Genomic DNA, 15,967 nt, shown 5'->3' on the forward strand with positions numbered 1-15,967 from the left:
ACCCACATCACTCTGGTGTGAGAGCAAAACTATACGAGAAACAAACTATCTTGTCAATGTTTAGTTAGAGAACCGTTTACCAAATACGTTTTGGAACAAATTCCTCCCTGGTTTGCATCAATTACAGTGCTGAAATGAAGGATGCTTTTTCTCCCGGTCCATTTTAAATTCAAACTTGAGGACTAATATTAAAAGTGGAGTCTGCAGTAAAATAAACCAATTCATTTCTCTAGGCTCCAAATTTACACACACAAAAATCTTTAAGGGAAATTCCTTGATGTATTCATATTCCTGCTTATTGTAGCCATAATACAGACAGTTAAACCAAATTCTAGGCTTAAGTTTCTAGATCAATAGAACTGGTAGAAAATGAATGTTTGCTGCCACCAATTTGTAAAAAAACATGAGCACCTTCTTAAACATAGATGATGATTTTAATGAATATCCATTATAAACTAGCCAGCCTATGTGTTCAAAACCAGCTATGTTTTAAAAACTGGTAAAAAATTAATGGGATATTGACATCGGTGCCGAGTATGTGGCCTTACTCAAGATATACATTTCATTTCTAATGATTGAACCTGGCTGAGGAGGATCTGGGCAGGATTTGTGTCTGCCGGTTCCTACACGGCGCTGAGTAACCAAGTTGCACAAACAGAGCAGTAAAATAACTGGTCTATTCTAGTCAACAGATACCCGCTCTAAATGTGCAGAGATGCCCGCGCTGAAATGTATGCACCGAGAGCCACCCAGCTGGAGTCAGTCGGACTCTCCCGCTGCGTAAAATCCGCGCGGGAGCATCGTTGTTGCAGGATCAAGGCTCACATTTAAGTCCACAAATCAACCTCTTGGTGAAAACCAGATTGGAAATGTTATTTATTTTATATATATATATATTTTTTAGGTCCTGTCGAGGTCTGGAGACGCAGCGGGAGGTGCCGCGCTCGGGCTGGCGTGTCGGCAAAGCGCCGAGGGAAGGTGCCACTGTCACTGGAGCCTCGCGGGACGCGTCCGGCTGCCGGGGAGCCAGCGTGTGGGTCAGGAAACAACAGCTGAACATCACCCTTTGCCTGAGTGCACTGCGAATAGAAGCCAAGGTACTCACAAGAAAACATGTAATCCCTTACTAAAAACAATTATAAATTCATCAATCATAACTACAGACACGGGGGCTACAGACTTTCTGTTATATATTAGGAAGAACATTATTGCAGCAAGGGAGGGGAACCCCGGCTGTCGGGTAAAAGAGGTGCTGTGTAAACCTTGCACCCCAAACACCCACTTCCCATATTAGAAGGACTCATAAGAAGTGCATTTTGTATAGTTCATTTAATTTCACAGAGGAAAAAAAAGATGCTGGGAGGGCTTGGTTTCTAAATAGCGCAGGTAGCTTTTCAGTACAGCTACTGATAGTTTAAAACAAGTGTAAGAGAGGGAGAGGGGCAGCTTGGGTTTAGTTGGCTTTGCTTCACAAGCATCCCTCATAACCCAAGTTTTCAGGACTAGTGTCCAGGGATTATCTGCACAGCCACCCTCCTCAGTCTTCTAAAAATATAGTTAGAGGAGATGTGGGGAATCTGCCTTTTAGATGACAGCCTAGTGCCCGAAACATCTGTCCAGAAAGTGGATAAAACCCAGAAATAACCCAGAGGAAAGAGGCCAGAGCAGAGCTCTGCCCCGTGCCTGCCGGACAGCGGGACGATCCTTTCCTTTCACCGCTTATATCCTTCTCTTGCCCCAAAACTGCTGCTCCCCAGCCCTGGGAAGCCGAAATGCTGCGCTCCAAGCACGTGCTGAATTTTGCACAAACCAGTGAGATACTGCAGGAGCTGAAGCCCCTTCAAGGTTGGGCAGCAGCTGAATGCAAGTTTTAAAAGCTGCAACTGGCAGTTAAAATCCTGTCGTTTCAGGCCCCCCACTGAACCCACCATGTATCTTTTTTTTCCCAGTAGCTAATTACAAAGGCTATTTCACACTTGATGAATGTTCGATCGCAATCCAAATAGTTTGCAGAAAAATCCACATGCCTGAGGATTGCCCCCTGCTAAACTCCAAGACGTTTGTTTCAGAGCTTGTTCCTTTACACCCTGTAATATAATTGCTCCGGTGATGAAATAATTATTTTTGTCTTTGCCCTCAACGTATGTCATTTTGTTTAGATATGAACTCAACATTTATTTATTAGAAGCAATCACTATTTTGCATTCCGGCGTCCCCATACCTTGCGCACATAATGTTTAACAAAGCAAATGGGCTAAAACAGAAGTGGTTTTAAAAAATCGCCGCGGAAATGCCACGGGCAAGTCCTCAGTCGGTGCAAATGGCTGTTACTCATTGCGGCCCAAGTTCCACGTGCTAAGGAGCAACCCATAATATTGTGACAGTTCACAGTGCCACTAACGATGGAAACCCAAGAATTCCTGATAATACAGAGGCTGATTTTCACAGCGAGGTTTCCTGCAGGCAGGCAGGGTTTTCTCTTCGGAGGGACTTTTGCCAAAGGGAATAGTGCAGAATAAGATGCGTCTTCCAGCTGAACGCTGCTACAATTTGCTAAAATCCACTCGGAGGTGCCTGGCTGGACACACAGGGCCTGGGTAGCACGGGGGCGCATGGCTGGGGCCGTCTCAGCATCACACCACGGGGAACCCCTCAACTTCTGCAGGACAGGGGGAGCAGCTCCCGGCAGCAGGTGCTCGGAAAACAAATGAGAGACACGGTGTAAACATCCAGTGGGGGTCTAAAATGTGCCTGTAAGAATCAAGATCTTTAGGCTCTTCATGTAATTTCACCCGCAAAAACTGAAGCTTGCTTATTAATTTTGATAGACAATTGATCTGATTCAGGGTTTTATTTGACTAGAAAAGGCATGTGCTTTTTCACAGGCTGATTGAGAAGCGCGGGATATATATAATGCAGAAGGCTCGATGATTATACAACAAAAAGATGGGATCACCACCTGCCCACATTCTTGTGATAAGCAGATGAAGAACGTCTGTCAAAACATTAATTCCCAAATCTATGGGGGTAACGCGGAATACAAATACAAATAAATGCACGTTGGAGTGCGCTCTCGTTATCTCTCATTCAGCCGAACGCCCCGGCGTGATTATACGATAGTCACATCAAATCGGGCGCTCGGCGGGGATGGATGTGTCAGCCCCTTTGGTTTGAAGATGTCAACGGCGGGGGCCCAACGCGCCTGGTGGCCTTTATTCCCCGGCCTCGCCACATCCATTCCCATCCCTACACGCGGCGAGCGGGGCTATGATATAATAATTGCCATGTCAAGCGGAGGGGCTGGCGGCGATACAAAGAGCCGGGGGGCTCGGGCCGGACTTGGGGGCCGGATCCCGCTGGGTGCCCCGCTCCGAGCATCCCCCCCCTAGGCCGGCAGCGGCACCCCGGGCCTGGCGCTGGACCCGGGGGGATGCGCGGAAGCTCCGCGGGCGCGCTGAGCGCGGGTGGCCGAACAAAGGCGGCAGCCGGCCCTGCCCGCCCCCCCCCTCGCGGCTCTCCGGGCCGCCGCCGAGCGCAACAGGCGCCGCGCCCCGCGGAGCCCCTTCCGCGCCCCGCGGAGCCGCATCCCCGCGGGTGCGCACGGTGCCCCTTCCTACCGCCCCCCCCACGCCGGCGCCTCCTTCTCCTCCTCCCCCCCCCCCCCTCTTCCTCGCTGCGTCTGTTTGTACTTTAGCTGATCCACTAATCCCCCGAGAGAGCCTATTTGTAGTGAAGAGTATCTATAGGGGGCGAGGCTGGTCCATGTGGGTTTGTGTCATTGGTTTGCAAGGAGAGACCCCGCCTATTGCCAAAAAAAAAAGAAGAAGAAGAAGGGGAAAAAAAAAAGGCAGTGAGAGCCTCTACCTCTCCCTCCGCTCACCCAGCGCGGCGAGGGGGAGCGTCCGCTCCGCCCAGCACCGCCCGGGCACTTTCTGGCTTAAAAAAACATAAATTAAAAAAAATAGGAAAAAAAAAAGGAGGAAAAAAAAGGAAAAAAACAGGAAAAAAAGAAGGAAAAAAAAATAGGGAAAAAAAAAAGAGAGCCAGCGACCCTCCCCCCTTCAAAGTTGCAATTAGCATCCTCCCCGCTGCTGCTGCCCGGCGCGGCGGCTCCGCTGCCCCCGTCCGCTCCCGGCGGGCGGAGCAGGAGAGCGGGGAGGGGGGGGGAAGGATTAAGTTGGGTTTTTTTTGTTGTTTTTTTATAATTTTTTGTGCGGTGTGCGAACGGGTGGCGTTTTTAAGGTGGATCTCCGGCAGGCACAGCCCGGTGGATGCGGGCAGGGATGCGGAGCTGAGGAGCGGAGCGGGGCTGCCGGGCCGAGCGGAGCCGCGGCGGCCGGGAGCAGGTAAGGGGGTGGCGGCGGCGACCGGGCGCTGTCGCTTAGAGCTGCGCGACACGAAGGACAAGGGAAAGGCGAGGACATCTTTGCTTTGGATAGCGATGGAGGATGAAAAGGAAAGCGCGGGGTGGGGGGGGTGGAAGGTGATGCAAGTTGCGCGGGCGCGGAGAGCGGGGGTGAAGTGGGGAAATCTTTTGTTGTGCCGGGCTCCGCATTGTTTACTTAGTGCCGAGCGCCGCCGACAACATCTGCCGGTGGATTAACGGTAGGAAAGTTTGGGCAACGGGATCCCCGCTGCGCTGGTGCGGCCGCCAGCTCCGCGTCCCCCGGCAGCCGCATCCGCGGCTGCCGGGGGACGCGGAGCAGTCGGCCGCAATCCGCTGGTTTGTTTTTTTTTTAGGGGTTGTTTTTTATTATTATTTCTTAAATAATTTGTATTGGTAACATTTTATTTTTTAAAAAAAAATTGTTTTATTTTTTAAATTCTTTTTACTTCTTTTTTTTTTGGCTAAATAACCGAGTTCGCCCCGCAGTCCCCGAGCAACTCACCCGCGGAGGTGCGCGGTTCCCGGTGTCCGCAGGGCAGGGCGGTGCTGGGGGGGGCGCGCCTCCCTCCTTCCTGCCCCACCCCGCGGGGCTCCCGCTGCGAAATTTTCCCAATATTTATATATTTTTAATGTATTTATTCCCCCCCCACCCCGGCTTGGGAATTCTAAACCCCGACATCGCTAGAAAGCAAAAGCGGAGGAGCTGCGCGGGTACGCGGATTTACGGCGGGTGCTCTGAGGTTGCGCTTCCCCCCCCCCCCCCAAATAAAAAGAACCACCCCCCCAACTTGCTGAAGGGGAAAGAATAGTCTTTTGTCCTGCCGAGGGACGTGCCCCCAAGGTAAATCCTGGCTGGGCTTTAGTTTAGCGCTCGGTACTTTGCCGGGGAGGAGGAAAGTGGGAGATGGAGATCTCAAAGTAGGAGAAGTAATTTTCTTCTTTCAGCTGCACTTCTGAATTGCCTGCGATGAATGTACGTAGCTCTAATTGAAGTACTTTAATCATTCACACTTGATTAAGTATTACCGTGACCGGAGGAGAGGAATACGCGGGGCTCCCTCGGACGGGAGGGATGGGATGACATTTTAATCCCATGTTTTAAAAAACATTAGTGAAGCAGGAAAAACGATAGCCGGTTAGGTATAATGGACCGTTGTTTTCATACAGATGGTGCCTTACCGACGGGAATGAAATTGCAGTTATTGCAGATATTTTTTGTGGGGGGAAAGGAAAAAAGGCACGTACTTTTCAGTTTGTTTAAGCAGAGTGAAGAAAATAATGATAGACCAGATGCGTGGTGACAAAATGCTTTTGTTCCTGTTTCCATCAGTGCATAAGGGCGCCGACCTGCTTTAGCATTCTTTAAAGGTCTCTTTACCAAGGAAAATTGAAGACGGTCTCATTATAGGAGAGTGTGTTCAGAATACCATGAGGTATTTATGAATTCAGAGGTGATTGTTGAATCACAGACATTTCAATTACACATCCTGTAGTAAAAAAAAATATATCTATATGTTTGTGGCGGTGTGTTCTGTAATCTGTTATTACCATAAAGCTGATTTGTACTGGAGCTCCGGAGCTGGCCCAGGGAATGGGCTCGAATCTTAAACAAAGATTTGTATTCCTCGCCTTGCAAAACTTTGTGCTGCAGGGGCAGCCCGGAGTTCCCATAAAAGCGATTGTTTGGGAAACGACAGCTATCGTCAAGTATTTTTCTGGAAGATCTGGCGTTGTGAATGCAGGACGGTATTTTTAGAAAGGAGCTCTGTATTTTTGGCCGGGTTTGGGAAGCCCACCTGTTAGTCATTAGCGGGGACAGAGGTTGGCTTTCATCGTTAGCAAACCCGGGCGCATCTGGGGCTGCGGGCGGTTACTCGCTTGGTCAGACACTGCCAGCCATGGACAACCAAAGCATCGTTCCTTTTAAAAGTCATAACTAAGTGTTTCTAAAAGTAAATAGAAATGAAGATAGTTTAGTCAGAGTGCTGAACCACTCCTGTGGTTTGAAATGCAGATTGTGGGAGCGTTTGACTTTTCATTTTTCCGCTAGAATATCAGACCGAGATGCCTCCTTGGACCACAGTCCTATTGCCAGCTTTATAGCATACAAATTGTACATGTTTTGTTCTTAGCGTCTGCTTCTCTTGGTTTTAAGGTAGTTTTCTCCCATCCCAGCCCGTTTGGGATCCCCGCGATTTGCATCCCTGGAGTGCGATGCTCCACAGCCCCGTTTACCAACAGCTCCCTCTTATCCCAACCTGCTTTTGGATGGCAAAGCTGTGCCCGTTTCCACTCCTCATTCTCCTGCATGGGAAACGCTCAAAGGAATTTCCATATACCAAAAACCGTAGCACAGACTGTTGTCTGTAACGCTGTCATTTCAGTACAGACACTTGTCACTGGGGTCCGCTGATAATAATCCTCGTATCAGGAAAAACGTCAGCCTCAAAGGATGAGGTCCCATCAGGAGTTGGACGTAACGTCCCGCAACCTTTGGCCGGGAAAGTTGATTTATTTATCAGTCTGGCTGTGGTTCAAATACAACTTCTTTGCTTCAGCTGACTCTTGTAAGAATACGTGCATTCTACTTTAAGGAAAAAAGCCTTGAATCTGGGTTTGCACAACCTTTTGGAAGAGGCAGGTTAATTTTGGCTGTTCTTTTGGCAGTGTTTATCAGCTGTGGGAATTGCAAGTGGCTTTGTCCTTAAGCAGAAGAAATGGGAAAGCTGCTCTGAACACAGCACTGGCAGTTTGCAAGTGTTTTGTTAAAATCTGGTGGATGATGCTGTCTCATAAAATCTGATAGGTGTCATATTTACTCCGCACATCGGATCTAGCCAGTATTCCCTTCTCTGCTTTATATTCTACTTGTAGTAAGTTAAAGAAGTGGAGGGTGGAGCTGCTGGCAAGGAGCTTTTCAAGCTGGGGTGATTACACCTGCCCTAGAAATCTGGGATTTTTCAGAGTACAGGGACCCCTCAGCAACTTTCATTACCCCAAATCTGTTGGCAGCTCCCCCCAATAAAATCACCCCTTTTTGTACATTTGGTTATTCCAACAGAGAATAAGGAGATGTGATATGAATCTTACTAATTTTTATACTTGTTCTCCCACTCCCATAGGAATTACAGGTCTGTCCTAAGATGGGTAGAGCCCTGATATAGCTTTTATTTCTTCTGCACAGCCCGCTTAACTCTTAAAATGAAAGTGACTGTTGTGCTGAGGATGTTTAGGTCCTGGGCTCTGACAGGAGAAGCGGCATCAGGGCTCGGAGGTGAACTGGGGTGGCCATCGGGGTCAGGGGACACTGAATGTTTGAGGGGCGATTTTGGAGGTGCTTTCACTCTTGACTGAGATAACACAGACATTTTAGCCAGGAATTGGCGTTTTCTCCGCTCTGCACGTGATGCTGGAAGATGTAATTCCAAAACATGGTTCGTCTCACCCAGGCACGCCTGGGCCAACTCTTGTTCCTTCTCTCGTCTTCCTGTGGTTCATTTATTTGGTCCTTCTCCTTTGCCAGATAAAATCAAATAAAGTTTTAGGTGAAAGGATAAAATATGCCATGACCGTCCTTTGCCCCAGCGAGGGCATGGAAACCAAACCTCCTCGGAATGCCCCACGTCTCAGCCCCATCGTGATGGGGAGACCGTGATCTTTGGCCTTTTACAGAGCACCAGGTAACAATCTCTGAGAAGCCAGCAGGAGTTTTTGGTAACCGAGCACAGAAGAATCAGTTGTGATGTATTTGGTTCTACAGTGACCGATGATGCGTTAGGAGTATGCGCTCCCCTTGCTCGCACCCTGAACCACGGTGGTTTCTTAGGACCAGGAATTGTTTTCACAGGAATGAACATCTGGAGTTTTAAATTGTTTTTAATTTCTCCGCTCTGAGGTGGTACCGCTGGTGGGATGTCACGTTTGGGAAATGTGATGGTGGGATTGCAAAGAGAATGATGGAGAGTTCTTGTTTGGAACAGAAATCCTGTTTTGTTGTGTTTGTCTTCAAGGCAAGAAGGGCATGAATCCAGATTTGCTCCGATCTCACCTCGATTTGACAGACTGCTTGAACTTTCTGTGTTCAGACTGGGGGATAATCCCTGCTGCACGGGCTTTGGGGTTTGTTTTGCTCGGTGGGGCTTGTTATACATGTGAAAGGAGCACGGTGGTGATGGGTGGAGAGATCTTGATGGTCCTTCTGGCAAAGTCAGTGATGTTTTTTTCCTCCATAGTGAGTTTGGCTTTTTTTATTAGTACCTGGGTTATATTCTTTGTAACTTCTATGGAATTATTTTTTAAAAAGCGCAGCTGGAATAGTGAGAGGGAGAAAACGTGGGATGGAAGCAGAGTGCCCCGATGGGGCGGTTTAATCTGCGCACACTGAAGGTCCGTGCTGCTGGGTCGCAGTTGGCTTTGGCCGCTCTGAGGGCTGTGGTTACGTGTCCTACACGAGGAGAAGTGTGGCCTGGAGCAACGCTGCTGTTTTGCCCCAAAATCAGAGCTGTGGTGTGACGTCCCTGCCCCTGTTCTGGGGGATGCCGGAGGCTTGTCCCTGCTCTGTGGTTTTGCCAGGGCAGGACACCCCCTGGGATGCCACCACCTCCCCGGTGTCCCCGTGGGAACTGCGTGCACTTGGCGTTACGTGGTTATTTTGGATAATTCAGCTTTGTTTGTCAAATACATGGTATTCTGGGCGGATCAAGGTAGGCATTTTGATAGGCATCCATAAAGTCCCATCTGTTCTGGGACTTTACTGTAACACGCAAATAAAACCCAAGTTACTCAGTTATATCACTACTAGACTTTAATTATTAACGGCTTGCTCCTCCAACCTGATCTGGCAGTAATTTCATGCATACTTTAAGCTTCTGAAAACCAGTGGTCCTGCTGAAAGTCGCTGCCTTGCTTCCTTCTGGGCTTCTGCCCGCGCCCCCCGCCAGGAGCAGCTTTCACATGGTTAAAATAACATGCTTGCTTGTTGGATTTGGGGCTCCGCTTCCCCAGATCCTCTCCTTAATCCCCACCAGCAGTCGGAACAGCTTAGGAAGGACCTTTGCCACCACGGTGGCCAAACTAGGGTTGAGCAAAACACCCAGGTGTAGAAATCAGGGCCCACTGGCCGTGAGGTTTCGCAGAGATGCCGGTAGGAACCTCGCTGGCTGCATTTTCACACGAGGACCACTGCGTTTGCTCCCATGTACCTTCCCTTGTGAAATGTTGTCAAACACTCAGCCGCTATTTCTTTGCGACAACACATACCAATTATTACTTAAATAGACCCCTGAAGCACAGCGCGGAGGGAGAATGTGTGGATTAGAGACATAATATTTACAACGAGCCAAGTCCTTAATGAGACCAGGAATAATGCAGATGGATTCGCTGTTGCTAAATATAACAGATATGTAATGGATGCTGACTATCATTTTATTACTATTCTTTTTTTTTAGCGACCTGTTAATTTTGGAAACAGAGTGGAACAGAGTGGCTTCTGTGCTGAGGAGATTGGCACAAGATTGTAAGATATTCCAAAACGTGCTTGGTTTTTGGTTGTTATTCTAATAACGGTAACGTGTGGCTCTGCAAGGTGTGAGTGACCCTGGCAGAAGGAGGAGATGGAAGTCCATTTGTTTCTGCGCAGCTGGTGGAGCCGATAGCATCCTCGTTAGGGCAGAAATTAAACACACCTGACAATTAATGACACGGCTGGTGCGTGCGCAGACAGTGGGTGTCGTGCTGTGGGGTGTGATGAGCTTTGCGGGGCCTCAGCCCGGCTTTAGGAATATTGTGGGGAGTATTTATGAATATTTAGGGGAAGCTGCCGGGACACGGTCCCTCCCTTCTCCATAAAACGTTCCCTTTTGTTCCTACCATTCTGAGCACAGGGCAGCGCTGTCATCGAGGGGTCCCCTGGCTTTTCTGCGTCGTCCCCATCCCAGCATCCCAAATGTCCATGTGTACATCCACATACATACCTGTTCGTACATCCACATATATACCAATGTGTACATCCACATACATACCTGGCCAAGGCTTCCCTAAGGTCTTCCTGTTCCGCTATGGGTGATTATTGGGATGTGAGGAGATCGTAGTTTATGTTCCAGATAAAGTTTTTAATTAAAACTTGGCCTTCTGGAGGCCCCTTTGAATAACTACATCTTGTCAGCTCTCGTCCTTGCTTTTATCAGCCTACCCGTTAGTTTTACGATGATCAATGTGTGTGTGGGGGGAATGTTCTTGATTTGTGTTAGCTGAAGGGAAAACCCTGTGAATTCCCCTTTAAAAACATGCTAGGCTGAATATCAGAGATGGCAATGGTACCTGCAGAGCTGTCAGAAAGCGTCGACTTCTTTGTTATTTTTATGTGGAAAATCTGGTTCTACATGAGGGGGGATGTTATAAGAAATAAGCAATTTGAGCAAAGTAATTAGGCTAAATACTAGACATTACACTTAAAAATTGAGAGGCTTGAGCTTTGCTGTGATTAGTGATGGATGAAATTAATTTAAATTCAATATATGGAAAAACCCCTTTTCATCAGCTTTCGTCATCTTGAAGTTATCCAAAATTCCGCAATCCTGCAGCACGAGCTTGTGCAAGTTCTGTATTTGCCACCTGTGTGAGGAACCCTTTTCTTACAAAAATGGTACAATGCGATGCTTGAGCCCAGAATTAGGGTAACCAGAAGTTCAGTACTGGAATACCTGTGCTAACTTCACCTTTTACCCTTTGGTAATAACAACACTTCTCAGATGAAATACCTATTTTCTGCTCCTAGAAGGAAACTAGATTCTTTAATACGCGGTAATATTTTTCCTCCATGGGAGCCAGGATGCCCATTGATCTGGTAGCCCCGTGGCTGCGAGTACAGCCATGCCAGGGCATCCAAAGTGGCAGCGCCTGTTGCTTTTCCATATGATTCTATATTATTCTGACATATTTTTCCCATCCGTAATGTTTGAAGAGCAGAAAGTGCATATTTGTATCTCTGTACCTGGACAACAAAAGTTGTGAGTATTAGAAAAAAGCAGCATATGCAGATTTGGGGAGACAAAGTGCAGTTTTAGTTTTCTCTAGCCAAAAGCTTGACGTGTTCCTTGAATTTATGCTTTCCTGGAGCCTTCACTAATACTGGTTCCAGCCCTGCTTGGAGTATGAAATCTCATTCTAGTTTAGCTCCAGGCAGTGGTGTTGTGGCCAGTGGTATTGTTTGTTTGTTTTGTGGTTGTTTCTGAAAGAAATTAAGTTGAATAATGTATCAGGAGGAAGAATCGGGCCAAGCTTGCCTGCTTCACCTTTGGCCATTGCCCTCCCAGCCTCTCCTTGGGGCTGTTGGAGGTGCTGGATGCTGAATTGGGGTGCACAGCCCTTAGGATACAGTAAAAGTTGCACATCCGAGTGCCCGAGAGATGCGGAGAGTGGAAATCAGAGCTTGAGGAAAGAAGCAAAGGGATGCAGGGGCAAGCTGTGGCTGGTGGTGATGAGCACAACCAATGGTTTCTATAAAATGTTAGAAATAAAACTAGGTTACCAAGCAAAGTTAATAGAAAAGACAAAAATATTACCCTTTTTGTTAGGGGGAAGGTAATGGTGTGTTTAGACGCCGTTACGATTGTGGTAGAAGTGGATGTTAAACAGCAACTGCTTTAGTCAGACTTCTGTACGTCGGTCCCAATGTCTCATTTGACGAGGAGACTGAGCCGTTAATGTGTATTTTTTACCAAGTCTTGAAATGTTGGTGAATTCTCCACGAGCTGCAGCAATACTGATGTTGTTTTATTAGAGAAAAGCAGTAAACGGGCCAGGCTGAGTAACATGGACTGGCAGCTTAATACGAGAGTCCTGGCAAACGGTCCGAGGGGTCGGGACATGTTCAGTAGGGAGGGCAGGATGGCGATGCCTCCGTCTCCATCAGCACGAATTTGGGGCAGAACATTCTCTACAACAAACTTTTCTGTTTCCCTTTAAAGAGCTCATTGATGGGATTGATATAGGTAACTGCAGGGTTTTTTTATTCACTTAAAATGCAGCAAGAAATGCAGCTTGGTGCAGCACCGCTGTTTTGGCTGGGAACGTGCAAAAAGAGTGGCTGAGACCCAGCAGAGTGTCAGCTCTCAAAATACAGTTGTAAAATCAGAAATAATTTCCAAACATATATTTCTAGCAGCCTCTCTAAGCGCTTTTTTTGGTTTTTTGGTGTCCTTCTGCTGCTAAATGTTTGTGAGCACCCTGTGATGAGGCAGAGTCACCGCTGCTAAAGCTTGAAATGTCACTTAAAGACTGGGAGAGTGGTAAATAATAAAAGGGAGTGACCGCTGCAAAAGCGATTTGTGTTGCTTGAAAACAAGCAGGTAATATTTCTCAGATGGCCAACTGTAAATTTCTCTATCTCAGAGCAAACAAGGCAGGCGGTACCTCCGGGATGCTGTCTGGAGAAATCACGTCTTTGCGGAGGAGTCACGAGCCAGCGCCGCTGATGTGATACTATGGCCAAAGGTCTCGTGTGCTCCTCAGCTGCTGTGCTGGCAGGTGGCTGCCGGGCTGGAGATGGGACGTGGCACCCGCCGTGTCCCCAGCGCCCGGCCAGGGGCTGCGGGGACACCGGGGGAATCGGGAAGGGGTGTAGGGGAAGGGCCTGGGAGCTCCAGCCGCTTGGCTTATCCAGGAGGGTGTTGGAAGGTAAGTTGATTAAGGCAATTAGCGTTGTCATGGGGAAAATAAATTGAATAATAAAGAGCTCTCTGGTCTAGCAGGCAGAGTTTTAACCAGAGCCCATAGCTGGGGGGTGAAGGCAGGGAGAGGCTGGAGCTCATGTCCATGGGTTTGGCACCATCAGTGGTGGAAGAGGAGGTGAAAGGAATGGTGAGTGGTGAAAGGAGGTTGGAGCATGGAGGGGGTTGGTCTCTCCTCCCAAGGAACAAGTGACAGGACAAGAGGAAATAACCTCAAGTTGTGCCAGGGGAGGTTTCATTGGATATTAGGGAAAAATTCTTCCCAGAAGGGGTTTTCAGGCATTGGAACAGGCTGCCCAGGGCAGTGGTGGAGTCGCCATCCCTGGAGGGGTTTGAAAGGCATTTAGACGGGGTTCTTAGGGACGTGGTTTAGTGCTAGGGTTAGGTTACATTATGGTTGGACTCGATGATCCTGAGGGTCTCTTCCAGCTGAAACAATTCTAAGAGGCAGCTGAAGGTGTTGGTGATTTCTTCACCTTTGGAAATGCTCAATTCAGGGATGTTTGTTCAAGCAGGGATTAATTTAGGGCAGTTAGTGTGCAGTGTGTCAGGCTGGAAAATCACAGTGGTCTCTTCTGACCTCAGGAAAGATTGCAGGTTCTTCATTTCCCTAAAAAATCCCTCGTGTCCATCACAGAGGTGAATTATCTCCAGCGTCAACACCAGGTGCTCAGGTAAGAGTTTAGCAGGGGCCGTGTCAGCCTGTTTTATGGCTGACGCCTGGCCCAGATGTGAATTAATTTAGGTGCAGGAAGGAAATGAGAGAAGATTACTTCTTTTGGTAGTCATGAGCTTTATCTAATTGTGCAGAATTTATTGAAACCCTGAGTCATCTCGTGGGACATCAGAAATAACTTCTGAGCAGAAGAACACAAACAGGAGTGCAAACTGATCCAAACAGGTCAAACCCAGATTTAAAGATTAATTGTACAGTGCTTGTGGTTGGCACAAAAACAATGCGTTTGTGTGCAACTTTATTTTTATTTTGAAGCGAGAGCATACAACTGAGTATTTGCAAACTTGCTCCTCTTCTAGGTGAGTTTTCAGATCGGTCCGTCCATCTCATCCATCATTTGTGGATGAGGTTTGTGGGATCATCGGGCTCTGGTCCGTGTTGTGCTCAAGTATGCAGGAGCTGTCATGGCAGGAATGTAGTTTCAGTTCCCCTTTGTGTGTGTATATATATTTTAAAACTATATATATATATATATATATCTACAGGTATATATATCTGCTGGGTACGCGCTGGCTTTGCACGTCTAGAGGTCAAATATGTTCAAAGCCTCATTGCAAAGAAAACAGGGAGCGCATGAACACATCAGGCAGTGCCTGGGGATGTTTAATGGTTTCTTTGGCCACTCGAGGTCTCCGTGTGCTGGCCAAACTGGAGCAAAATGGGAGTTTGCTGGTGCAGTGAAAAGCGGGATAGTAAGGCGGGCTCACATGGTAACACAGCCGGGGCTAATGCTGTGAATTAAGGACGTTTAGATGTTTGGCTTTGTATGATTTAGGTTAGACAAACAAACAAACCGCATTAATCTCATTACTCAAGCAAATGAAATAAACCTTTAAGGCACTTAAAACACGCCGATATTAGTGAGGCGTCAGACCAGCGAGGCCCGTTTCCAGACAACTCCTCGACTCCTACGCGTAAGGTTACTCGCGTGTGTAAATGCTCGCGGGATGGGGCGTTACTCGGGGGTGGCAGTGGGGCTGGCGTGGCTGGAAAGGATTTAGTGGATGCAATGGGAATTGCATCAGTGGTTACTGGGCATCCACGTCTCTGCATCACTCCTTTATCCTTCCACTTTCAATGATGCGAATGCAGAGGTCCTTGTGGGGAATGCAATAAAAACTCCTCAAATTGTCATTAAAAGCGATGTATTCCTACGTGCCGTGTCCTGACATCTCTCTGGTAGAGTAATGGGTGTTGCAAACCTAAGCCCAGAGAGGTTGGTGGTTTTGTTTTGGTGTCCTCCTCATTGCAGTTTATTTAGAGAGAACATTATTAACTTTGATGTGTTAGGCTATCCCAAGAATTTTCTGTTGTCTTCTAATCGCGTTTGTTTGGGCATTGGTTAGGCGGAGAAATGGCTGAATGATGTGTCGTGTTTATAAAATCAAGAGTACCTAGCTATTTTCATACAGATCTCTTAATAGAGATTAAACACAAAATAAAGCAGAATGCATCAACAGTGATATTCCCATAAGCAATATTGTAACTTGTATGCAGTGTAATTATATTTTGTACACTTGCCAATTAAGCAGTTACGCTTTAGAGAAAAATTACTTTCAAGAGATGGATGAAAAGCACCGCAGTAAATCAAATAAAATATACATGTGTTAGAGGGTTTTGCGTATGCAGCTGAAATGTTAACGTTTTCTGCCGCGCTCAGGTTGCAGTACGTGTAAGGGTGCTCTGCGTCCTGTAGCTGTTTTGGGGAGCAGAAAATAGCAGATAGGAGGGAGAAGAAGGCATAATAAAGATGTTGTTCCCTGGAATGGCTGCGTGCCATGTGAAGCCGAGATGCTCGGGCAGCCCCGCTCTCCGTCCTGGCTCCTGCTGAGCTCCTGCCCCTCCGAGGACACGGGGTGGGGACCAGCCAGGTGGACACCCCCAGGATGGGCTGGGCACCCCCGGATCCCGTCCGGGCACCCCCAAACCGCGGGGCGGCCGCCCCAGAGCTCACAGCCGCTGCGGCAGCCCCGGCTTACCCGCTATGTCTGGTCTTTCCCTCTTTTTTGTTATGTTTTCAAACAGTTTTGCTTTTGTTCTTGGGACAGTTGTGTTTTCACCCCACAAAACCTGCAGCAGCCCCACTGCACGGTGGCCATGGGACCATGCAGAGCC

General features: G+C 47.8%; 1 protein-coding gene and 1 long non-coding RNA gene across 4 annotated transcripts in view; one reads left to right on the forward strand and one right to left on the reverse strand.

Annotated features, from left to right (window-relative positions):
* The first annotated feature begins 958 nt into the window (after positions 1-958).
* Positions 959-15,967, forward strand: part of CTBP2 (C-terminal binding protein 2) — a 139,768-nt gene continuing 124,759 nt past the window's right edge. Inside the window, exon 1 of one of the 3 annotated variants that reach the window (XM_065066753.1) lies at positions 959-1,097. The gene's annotated coding sequence lies outside the window, so the exon portion shown is untranslated. Of the gene's footprint in view, positions 1,098-3,844; positions 4,347-5,265; positions 5,361-15,967 lie in introns of those variants that run through there. The other 2 variants (XM_065066752.1, XM_065066754.1) reach the window with 2 other exon arrangements.
* LOC135579733 (uncharacterized) lies at positions 2,163-5,028 on the reverse strand. The gene is made up of 2 exons (XR_010473373.1): positions 4,890-5,028; positions 2,163-2,751 (listed from the first exon to the last, which is right to left on the reverse strand). It is a non-coding gene; the product is annotated as an uncharacterized LOC135579733 (long non-coding RNA).

This window comes from Columba livia, chromosome 6 (assembly GCF_036013475.1).
Source record: "Columba livia isolate bColLiv1 breed racing homer chromosome 6, bColLiv1.pat.W.v2, whole genome shotgun sequence".
Lineage (NCBI taxonomy): Eukaryota > Metazoa > Chordata > Aves > Columbiformes > Columbidae > Columba > Columba livia.